The 10,210-nt window shown below is 42.7% G+C and overlaps 2 pseudogenes; both read right to left on the bottom strand.

The window, feature by feature from the left end:
- Positions 1-1,738: 1,738 nt before the first annotated feature.
- LOC107540067 (ferritin heavy chain pseudogene) lies at positions 1,739-2,287 on the bottom strand (annotated as a pseudogene).
- Positions 2,288-8,016: 5,729 nt separating this feature from the next.
- On the bottom strand, positions 8,017-8,565 carry LOC148090597 (ferritin heavy chain pseudogene; annotated as a pseudogene).
- Between the last annotated feature and the right edge of the window lie 1,645 nt (positions 8,566-10,210).

Raw genomic sequence — 10,210 nt, 5'->3', positions numbered from 1 at the left:
GGGTGTATAAATGTTTATAAGGGTTATTTCCTCCTGTTGGATTGATTCCTTTAATAATATGTAGTGACCATCTTTGTCTCCTTTTATGGTCTTTATTTTGAAGTCTACTCCAGCTTTCTTTCCCTTTCCATTTGCATGGAATATTTTATCCCATCTCTTCACTTTTAGTTTGTGTGAGTCTTTTACTCTCAGGTGGGTCTCTTGTAGACAGCATATATTTAGGCCCTGTTTTCATATCCACTCAGCTACCTTATGTCTTTTGATTGGACCATTCATTCTGTTTACATTTAAGGTTACTATTGATATAAACTTATTTAATGCCATTCTTCCCCTTTATGCTGATGTACCTTTCTCTCATTATTCTTTCTTTTGCTTAGAGCAGTCCATTTAGCATTTCTTGCAATGCTGGATTAGTGGTACTGAACTCCTTTTGCCTTTTTTTGGTCTGGGAAGCTCTTTATTTCACCTTCAATTTTCAATGATAGCCTTGCTGGGTAAAGCAATCTTGGTTGCATGTTCTTGCTTTTCATTACTTGGAGAACTTCATACCACTCCTTCAGGCCTGATGAGTTTCTGTTGAGAAATCAGCTGTCAGCCCTATGGGGGTTCCCTTGTAGGTCCCTACTTGTCTCTCTCTTGCAGATCTTAATAATTTCTTTGTCCCTGACATTTGTCATTTTAATTATGTGTCTTGGTGTGGGTTCTTTTGGGTCCCTCTTATTTTGAACCCTCTATGCTTCCTGAACTTGTGTGACTTTCTTCTTCGCCAGCTTAGGGAAGTTTCCTGTCATTATTTCCTCCACCAGGTTCCCTATCCCTTGCTCTCTTTCCTGCCCCTCTGGTTCTCCTATAATGCAAATGTTGTTTCTCTTCATGTTGTCCCAAAGCTCCCTTGGATACTTTTACATTTAATAGGAGAAAGGCTACAAGTGAAGGAAAAAAGCAATACATGTCCAGCATAGTGACCATGGGAAGTCACTCCTGTGTCTATGGGAAAGTCAGCTTAAGGCTTATTTTCCATTATTACTATTATCCAGGCTGAGCTTGAAAAAGAGATATTCTAATATTCAGACTTCAAAGACGCCCCCTCCACATGTTGCTACCGAGAAGCAACAAACTTTAACATTTGGACAATTTAATGAGCTAAAATATTTCAGACAAAGTTGGAAGACTCCCTTTATTTAATCCCTGCCCAATCCCATTCTTCACTTCTCCCTTAGAAGCAAACAGTATCGTGAATTCCATACTATGTTTTTGCTCTACTTTTACCATGCAAATGCAGCCACATTCACCAGGGCCCCACCTCAGCCTACCCACACATACCACGTTGTTTATAAAAGGAAGATTAATTCTGGCTCTTCCAGGGTACCACAGAATACCTCCTCTCCCTCCATCCAAGGTGCCACAGAATTCGTCCTCCCTCCATCGAAGGTCCCATGGAATACTTCCTCCCTCCCTCCATCCATGGCTCTCCCGAACTGCACATAATTGGGGCATGGATGCGTGGAGAGACTCCTGGGTACCTTTTTAAAACGTAAAAGGTCAGGGTTTTGCACAAATGAATCCAAGAAAGACATTTATTTATTTATTTAAGAACCAATAACTTTATTTGAAGAAACGGTAAAACTTGAACATCAAAATTTAAGTGAAGCTTCTGCAAGGGCAAAACAGCAATATCCATGCTCAGCATAGTGGCCAGCGGAGGTCCCCCCACGGCTATCGGGAAGACAGTCCAGGCTCAGTTCTTCATGCCGGCACCCAGGGTGAGTTTGTCAAAAATGTGCTCTGCCAGGCTGGATTCCGGGGCTCCCATCTTGCGTAGGTTGGTGATATGGTCTCCCAACTCTTTGATGAACTTCACTTTCTCCTGCAGGTAGTGACACTTCAGGAAGTTACACAAGTGAGCATCCTTCTTCTCGGTGGCCAGCTGGTGCAGACTGAGCAGCTTCTGGTTCACTGTCTTCATCAGCTGAAGAGCGAACTCCATGGCTCTCAGGCCGCTCTCCCAGTTCCCTTTCTCAGGCCTAGGGATGTTGCGCACGCGGGTACGGCCCCCACGCTGGTTCTGCACCCACATCAGCTTCTCTGCATGTTCCCTCTCCTTGTTCGACTGCTGAAGGAAGAACTGGCTGAAGTGCTTCAAAGCCACGTCATCACGATCAAAGTAGAAGGCCATGGACAGGTACACATAGGAAACGTGGAGCTCTAGGTTGATTTGGTCGTTGATGGCGGTTTCGCAGTCGGCGTCGTAGTTCTGGCGCACAGGTAAAGGCGTAGGGCCCTCCATGGCTGGCAGCACTGGTGCGGAGGGTGGGGCGTGGAAGCTGGAGCTGGAACCGTTGGGCAAGCCGAGGAGCACGTGTCAGGGGTGAACGAGCAAACCAGTGTGGCCGGAGACGGATATGCTGTTTGCGACCGTTAGACCGCAGACCGCCGGCAGTTGGCTCCGAGATGGGACCGGAAGACAGAAATGGGACCGGAAGACGTGAGATGGCGACAGAAGACTGGAAGACAGAACAGTCACTCAGAGTTGCGAGAGACAGGGAGGGCGGAGGAGCAGAGAGGTTTAGTGGGGAAGGGGAGCATGAGGGGGGCCCACGAGGGGCGCACCATACACATGTTCCAGGCTCTATTACAACCTGGGTGAGGCAGGGAGAATTGCCCCTGAGCACCAGGCATTTAATGTTTTAAATTTTGCAATAATATTTCTATCTTGCACGAACTTTATCTGTTCTATAACTGTTTCTTTCTGTAATCAACATATTTTATTTTATAAATCCATTTTCTTCCCTTAAAATTCTGAGAATATGAATTGGAATTTTTGGTAAAATTCTCTTTCTTTTCCTGTATTTTATCTGGATCCCTCACCCCCAGAAATGAAATAGTTCTGTGTGTTCATTGTGATCTCTTTTATCTTCCTCATACATCTGGCAAACCTTTGTTCATTTATATTTATGGATAAAGGACTTACTTGATCAACCTAGGTAATTAGCGTGGATCTGATCTAGAATCGTTGTGTCCATTTCACTACAGGCTTCTGCTCGAAATGGGAGGATGGACCGTGTCAGTCATTCAGTGGCTTTCTCCTTTGGGGACACCTGGCATGGAGCTTCCAGGTAGGCTAGGGACACTGCCCCTTGCCAAAAGAAGTATGAGATTTCTGACATTGGAAGAGTAATAATGTTTTTTCCTTCTAGGAAGATGTGTCCAGTTGCTTCCCTTGCCTGCAGGTCTGTAATTGTCTCAGTCCCTGTCTTTGGAGTGTAGTTTGGGGAGATTGACGGGTCCCCTGCCATGGGCGCTTGCTGCCTTATGTAAGTAGGGGTGGGAAGGGTTAGAGCTGAGCAAGGTAAAACATCTGCTGTTCACAGAATAGCTCTTTAATCTCACAGATGACCCAGGACCCTCTACAGTGCTGCAATTTCATTTACTCTGTTCTTAGAGTTTCTGCGAATGTGCTCAGGTTTTCTATTGCAGATGTTTCAAGTTCTCTGAATTAACCAATTTGGTAGTCTCTGCTGATCCTGTCTTTCAAGAATTACTCACAATTTCAGGTCTCCTGCTGACACCCTTTCGTGTGTGTGTGTGTGTGTGTGCGTGTGCAGATAATTGTTGTGCTTAGTTTACTAAAATGATTCAATTATCTTTTTAAACTCTTTTAAAATAAAAATACCTACTTTCTGAATAGTCAATACATTTACCGATTTCAAAAACCTCACAGTTCTCTCTGCAGGCAACCATTGGGTATTATTTGTTATAATCAGGAGGAGGAAAACAATTAAAAAGAAGAAATCATACTCATGTTAAGAAAAATAATACAGTCAGAGTGAAGAAACTTTAGAAACATATTCCTTAGTAGCACTTTTTTTTAAAGTACACATAGAACATTTACCAAGATAGACCACATTCTAGGCTACAACACAAGTTTCAATAAATATAACATTACTCATGTATGAAAGAAATGTTCTCTGATGACAGTGAAATGTGATTAGAAATCATTAGCATAAAGATATCTAAAAAACACTCAAATATTTGGAAGCTAATAATACATTTTCAAACAACCCAAGTATTGAAAAATAAATTATTTGGAGTTGAATGAAAACAAAACTACAGCCTCTCAACATTTGTAGGTTAAAGTAGTACTTTCATGTTAATTTATAGCATTAAACTGCTATATTAGAAAAGAAGAAAGGTCTCAAATCCATTATATAACTTTTTACCTTAAACAATAGAAAAATACTAGAATAAATCTAAGTCAAGCAGAAGGAAGGAAATTATGAAGATATGAGCAGAAAACAGTGAAATAGAAAACAAAAAGTATTCAAATCAATGAAATCACAGCAGTTTCTTTGAGAAAATGATACAAACAAAAAGATAAATCTCTAGACAGGCTAATCAAGAGGGAGGGAGGGAGGGAGGTTGGGAGGGAGAGAGGGAGGGAGGGAGGGAGAGAGAATGAGAGAGGGAGAGAACAAATTACATTTCAGGAATAAGAAAGAAGACATCACTATGGATCGTACAATTATTCAAAGGCTGATGAGGAAATATAATTGTAATATTGTATTATAAGAAATATAGATTTTGGTTTTTATCCCCAGCTCCTGGCCAGAGATCCTAAAACCCTTGTAATTTTCGAACTGATAAGAGTGATAGAAGCATATTTTGTTATAATACTTGGTTTTTGTCCCCAGCCCCTGAAAGAAGTCTGGAGTGATAAAGGTGAAAGGAGCATCTTTTGCTATTTTTAACACACTCCTTCCAGCCATACCTTAGTTTATGATAATGAGGTGAATTTTGGAAGCCCCTAGGGATGGAGGGCTGGTTGCCAGGGAAATCAACCCTGTGATTTAGAGGGTTGGAGCTTTTAGTCCTTCATCCTGACCTCTGGAGGGGAGGGGGGCTGGAGGTTGACTTAATCACTAATAGCCAATGATATAATTAATCATGCCTATTGTAATGAGACCTTCATTAAAACCCTAATCAGGAGGTTCAGAAAGTATCCAGGTTGGTGAATACATGGAGGTGCTGTGAGGGTGATGCAACTAAAGCGTGTATGGAAGCTGCATGACCCTTCTCTCTGTACTTTGTTGTGTGCATCTCTTCCATCTGGCTGATCCTAAGTTGTATCCTGTTATAATACAGTGGTAATCTAGTAAGTAAACTGTTTTCCTGAGTTCTGTGAGCCATTCTAGAAAATTATCAAACTTGAGGAGGAGGTCAGTCCTTCTATGTTAATTTATTCATGCACAGTAGGTGTGATTTACCCAAAATGGGCATTTATCATATACCCACTAGTAGGATGAGCCTCATACAATAATATCTGTGTTTAAGGTATGCGGTAAGTAGCATAAGAAAATATTATGAACAACTATATGCCAATAGAATATTATGAACAACTATAAGTGTGCATTCAGGAGGTCACTTCCAATTTATAGTCTATTGGTCAGAAGCATAGGTGAGAGCCTAGACTTGTGATTAGTGCTTAAGAAAAGGGTAGGAAGCAATCTTATGGGACTGAATGCTTAACCTGTGGGATCTGTACTAACTCCACGTAGTTAGTGTCATAATTGAATTTTAAGACTCCCAGTCGGTATCTGAAAAGCTGGAGAATTGGTTGGTGTGGGAAAAAAGATACACATTTGTTTTCAGAAATATTCTCCTTAATAATGAACAAGTTTAATCCAATAAATTCAATAATTTAGTAGAAATTAAACTATAGGTTAATCTAATGTATGAACTTAGGTATAAAAATTCTAAATAAAAATGTTACTAAAACAAATTTACATGACCATATTGTATACATGTAGTCACCAATGTTCACTTAAGAAGAAATATATACCATAAATAGCCTAATAAAATAAGCTTGGGAGTCTTCCCTCTTCTTGAATTTTTTGTGATAGTTTGAGGATAGGTATTAGTTCTTTAAATGTTTGATAAAATTCACCTTTGAAGCCATCCTGTCCAGGACATTTGTTTGTTGGGAGTTTTTTTTATTTTTATTTTTATTTTATTACTGCTTCAGTTTTGTTAGTTGTGAGCCATCTGCTCAGTTTTTCAGTTTCTTCTTGATTCAGTTTTGGAAGGTTGTATGTTTCTAGGAATTAATTTCTTTCATATTGTCCAATTTGTTGGCATATAGTTGTTCATAATATTTTCTTATGCTACTTACGACACCTTAAATACAGATATTATTGTATGAGGCCCATCCTACTAGTGGGTAGATGATAAGTGCCCACCTACTATGCATGAATTAACATAGAAGGACTGACAAAGGCCTCCTTGCGACATTTGGCCTTGGGCCTGGTATCTGGGAACTTCGATTTGGAGAGTCTTCCAACTTTCCCTAATTGATAAAAGTGTCTCATTGTGCCTAGTCTGCGTAAACAATATAGTTTATGCTGCACGTTTTCTTTCTGTGTATGAAGTGTTGGTACTTGCTAAGCCACGGGTGCCCAGCCCCCAATACAAACTTGGAGCTCAGAGTCCATAAAAAGCTTTGTGGCCTCAGAGTTATCTATGTGCCAGTTCTACTTAGATGTCTAGTAGGCATCTCAGATTTTACATTACATGGCATTCCCACCCTTCTACCCCAGATATGCCCCTGGCTAAAGTCCCCCAATTAATAAATAGTACTACCATGAACCCAGGTATTCAATTATAAACACCAGACCCTAGATTATTTTCCTCATTTCTCAATCTTCACCTCTGGTCCATAAGCAAGCTTGTCAGCTCATCCAATCCATCTGAAATTTGTCTACATCACTTCATTTGATCCGTCACCACCATAGTTCAAGCCACCATTGTCTTTCACATGGACCAGTTACGGGATCTCTTACCTGGTCTCCCAGCTTCATCTCTCCCCCATCTTCTGCATTCTTCAAAGCAGTGAGTCACTGACAGCATTCAGAGGAATTTATCTACTTAATATTGACTATCAGAAATCTGCCCTCAGCCTTGACCTTGTATTTTTCAGTCCTGCTGAGATAATTTGGAGTGTGGGGTGCCATGTCACTTTAATGGAACATAGAGTACAATTGAAGCAAAAACACTCTATGTGGATGTCTTGTAAGGGCAATATGCATGTCCAGCATGGTGACCGTGGGAAGTCACTCCCGTGTCTGTGGGAAAGCCAGCCTAAGGCTCAGCGCTCACGATCACTGTTGCTCAGGGCGTTTGTCAAAGAGGTTCTATGCCCACATGGCTTCTGGGGTCTCCATCTTGCTACCCAGCTAATGTTAACAAACATTAACACTTGCATATTTTAGTGAACTAAACAGTTTCAGGTAAAATGTAAGAATGTTTTATTTTAATCCCTGCCCAATCCCAATCTATTCACTCTTTCTCCAGAGGCAAGGGCACCTGTGATTTCTAAGGCATGTTTTATATTTTCAGCATGAACATTCATCCACAGTCACCAGGGCGCAAGACCATGCACCTCAGCCCGCCCCACCCCTATATACCACGCTGTTTATAAGGGGAAGATTCATTTGGGGTTTTCCAGGGCCCCACGGGACACCCCGCCCCTCCGCCCAGGGCCCCACGGGGCACCCCGCCCCTCCGCCCAGGGCCCCACGGGGCACCCCGCCCCTCCGCCCAGGGCCCCACGGGGCACCCCGCCCCTCCGCCCAGGGCCCCACGGGGCACCCCGTTCCTCCGCCCAGGGCCCCATGGGACACCCCTTCCCTCCAGCCAGGGCCCCACGGCGTACCCCGTCTCTCCGCCCAGGGCCCCCCGGGGTACCTCCTCCCTCCTCCATCCATGGCGCTCCCGAGCGGCACATAATTGGGAGCATCAAAGCGTGGAGAGACTCCTGGATACCTTTTTAAAACATAAAAGGTCAGGGTTTTGCACAAATGAATCAAAGACTGACATTTATTGATGCGCCAGTAACTTTATTTGAAGAAACGGTAAAACTTGAACATGAAAACTTCAGTGAAGGTTTTGCTAGGGCAACGTGCACGCTCAGCATGGTGACCGGGGGCGTCCCCCCACGGCTCTCGGGAAGGCAGCCCAGGCTCAGTCCTTCTTGCTGGCGCCCAGGGCGAGCTTGTCAAAGAGGTACTCGGCCAGGCCCGAGTCTGGGGCTCCCATCTTGCGCAGGTTGGTGATGTTGTCCCCCAACTCTTTGATGAACGCCACCTGTTCGCTCAGGAAATAACGCCTCAGGAAGTCGCACAGTTGCCCGTCTTTCTTCTCCATGGCCAGCTGGTGCAGATTGATCAGGCTGTGGTTGACTCTCCTCGCCAGGCGCATGGCGAACTCCATGGCGCTCAGGCCGCTCCCCCAATCATCCTGCTGCGGCCGGTGGATTTCGCCCAGGAGGACGCGGCCGCCGCGCTCGTTCTGCAGCCACATCAGCCTCTCGGCCTGTTCCCGCTCCTTCAGAGACCGCTGCTGGAAGAACTGGGCGTAGTGATGCAAGGCCACTTCGTGGTGCTGGAAGTAGAAGGCCATGGACTGGTACACGTAGGAGACGTAGAGCTCCTGCTTGATCTGCTGGTTGACCTCGGCCTCGCAGGCGGGGTGGTAGTTCTGGCGCACGTAGGAGGGCGGCGGAAAGTTCATTTCTAGAGGCCGGTGGGCGGTGGAAGCTGCCGGAGTCTCGGAGTGTCGGCGACCAAGATGGCTGCAGGCTGTTGGCGGTTGGCTCTGAGGTGAGACCGGATGTTCCTCAAGAGCGTTGAGGGAGGGGAGGGGAGGGGAGGATCGCTTACAGGAAGTAGGGGGGTGTGAGGGGGGCCCGAGGCCTCCGGCAGCGGGGAGGTTTTCCAGGTTCCATCCCAGCCTGGGGAAGGAGGGCGTCTCAGTGCTGGGCATCTGGTGTATGTAATATTTTTAAATGTTATTCATGAATATAAGTGCACCTGTTGTGAGTTAATCACCTGCACGATTTCTTTGAGCAACTCATTCGAATATTGTCCTAATATGATTGTTTCATTAAGCTTAGCCCTTTTGTGGTATCCTTGGTTACAGTTACTATCACAGAGCTCTCTCTGAATGACTTCAACATCCATGCTAAGGACGATTCTGATAGCCGGCCTCAGTCCCTAGACCTTATTACTCCAGTGATCCCCACTTTCCTCCTGTTCATGATCGATTTCCCACTTCTCTGATGGTGATGATTTCCCTAGCCATGCTATTAAATATATTTGATTAGGCTACATTCAAAATTAAACCAGTTCATTGGAGTAAATGTATGGGACACTTGGTTTTATAAAATTGTTTCATAGGTAGATGATGTAGAGCATCTTTCAGACTATGTTCTTGCAAAAGAGTGCTGTTAGGTCAAATGAACAAGAGAAAACAGGTAATAATATATTAAAACTTTTAATAAAATGACAATTCAATTTATATTTTTGATAGGGTCAATAGCATCTTAGAAAACCATGGTGTGCTGTATGTGTATATTGAAAGCATACCTTTGTATGTTCATATTAGGCTTTGATAGTTAATGTTAACATTAGCTAAAATTTGGACCTCAGTGTGGAATGTGGATTGTAAATTATTCTAAAGAGATATGATTATTAACATAAAATAACAACCTATGTTTCTTAATGTTAGAGTGGTACAATTTAAAAATAGTAATCATATTGAATATTTTTGCCTACTCCTCCAATGTTGGACATTACCAGGTAAAATAGACATTATTGGGAACATGTGTCTTAGCTGATTGTATGTGTGTGTATTCTGTGAATTTTTAATTCTTAAAAAAGTACAAATATATTAGAAGCCATGGAGTAAGATTAAATCAGCACTAGTGGAAAAGTGAGGTTATTGATTATTCTACATTTTTTCATATCCATAGTATGAATTGGGAAAATTTTTTGTTAGCTACTAGAAAATAAGCTAAAGTTTTTAATTTTAATCCTTCAATACATTCTATGTAATGAGCACATCAGTCTTAAAGATTGAGATTATTTATGATCTATGTTCTCAGTGTACCACTATGTTATTTATGGTACATATTTACAGAATGAATAAGCATTTTTATTCCCTTTTTAGAAGGCAGTGAAACTTTTGGAGTTCTGTGTCAAATAGTCCTCAGTTGAAAGCCTAACTCCATACCTTCCAAGCTTTGTGACGCTGCCTATAGTGAATAATTACACATCAGAAAAAAAATGGAATGAATGATATAAGATGTTATAAGAATTAAATTAGGTGATGCATTTAAGATGATGCTAATATTACACTTAGCTCATTGATCGCAATC

This window comes from Miniopterus natalensis, chromosome X, assembly GCF_054644295.1.
Source record: "Miniopterus natalensis isolate mMinNat1 chromosome X, mMinNat1.hap1, whole genome shotgun sequence".
In the NCBI taxonomy this organism is placed as follows: domain Eukaryota; kingdom Metazoa; phylum Chordata; class Mammalia; order Chiroptera; family Miniopteridae; genus Miniopterus; species Miniopterus natalensis.
Note: the sequence above shows the minus strand (reverse complement) of the source record. Positions and strands in the feature narration are given on the sequence as shown.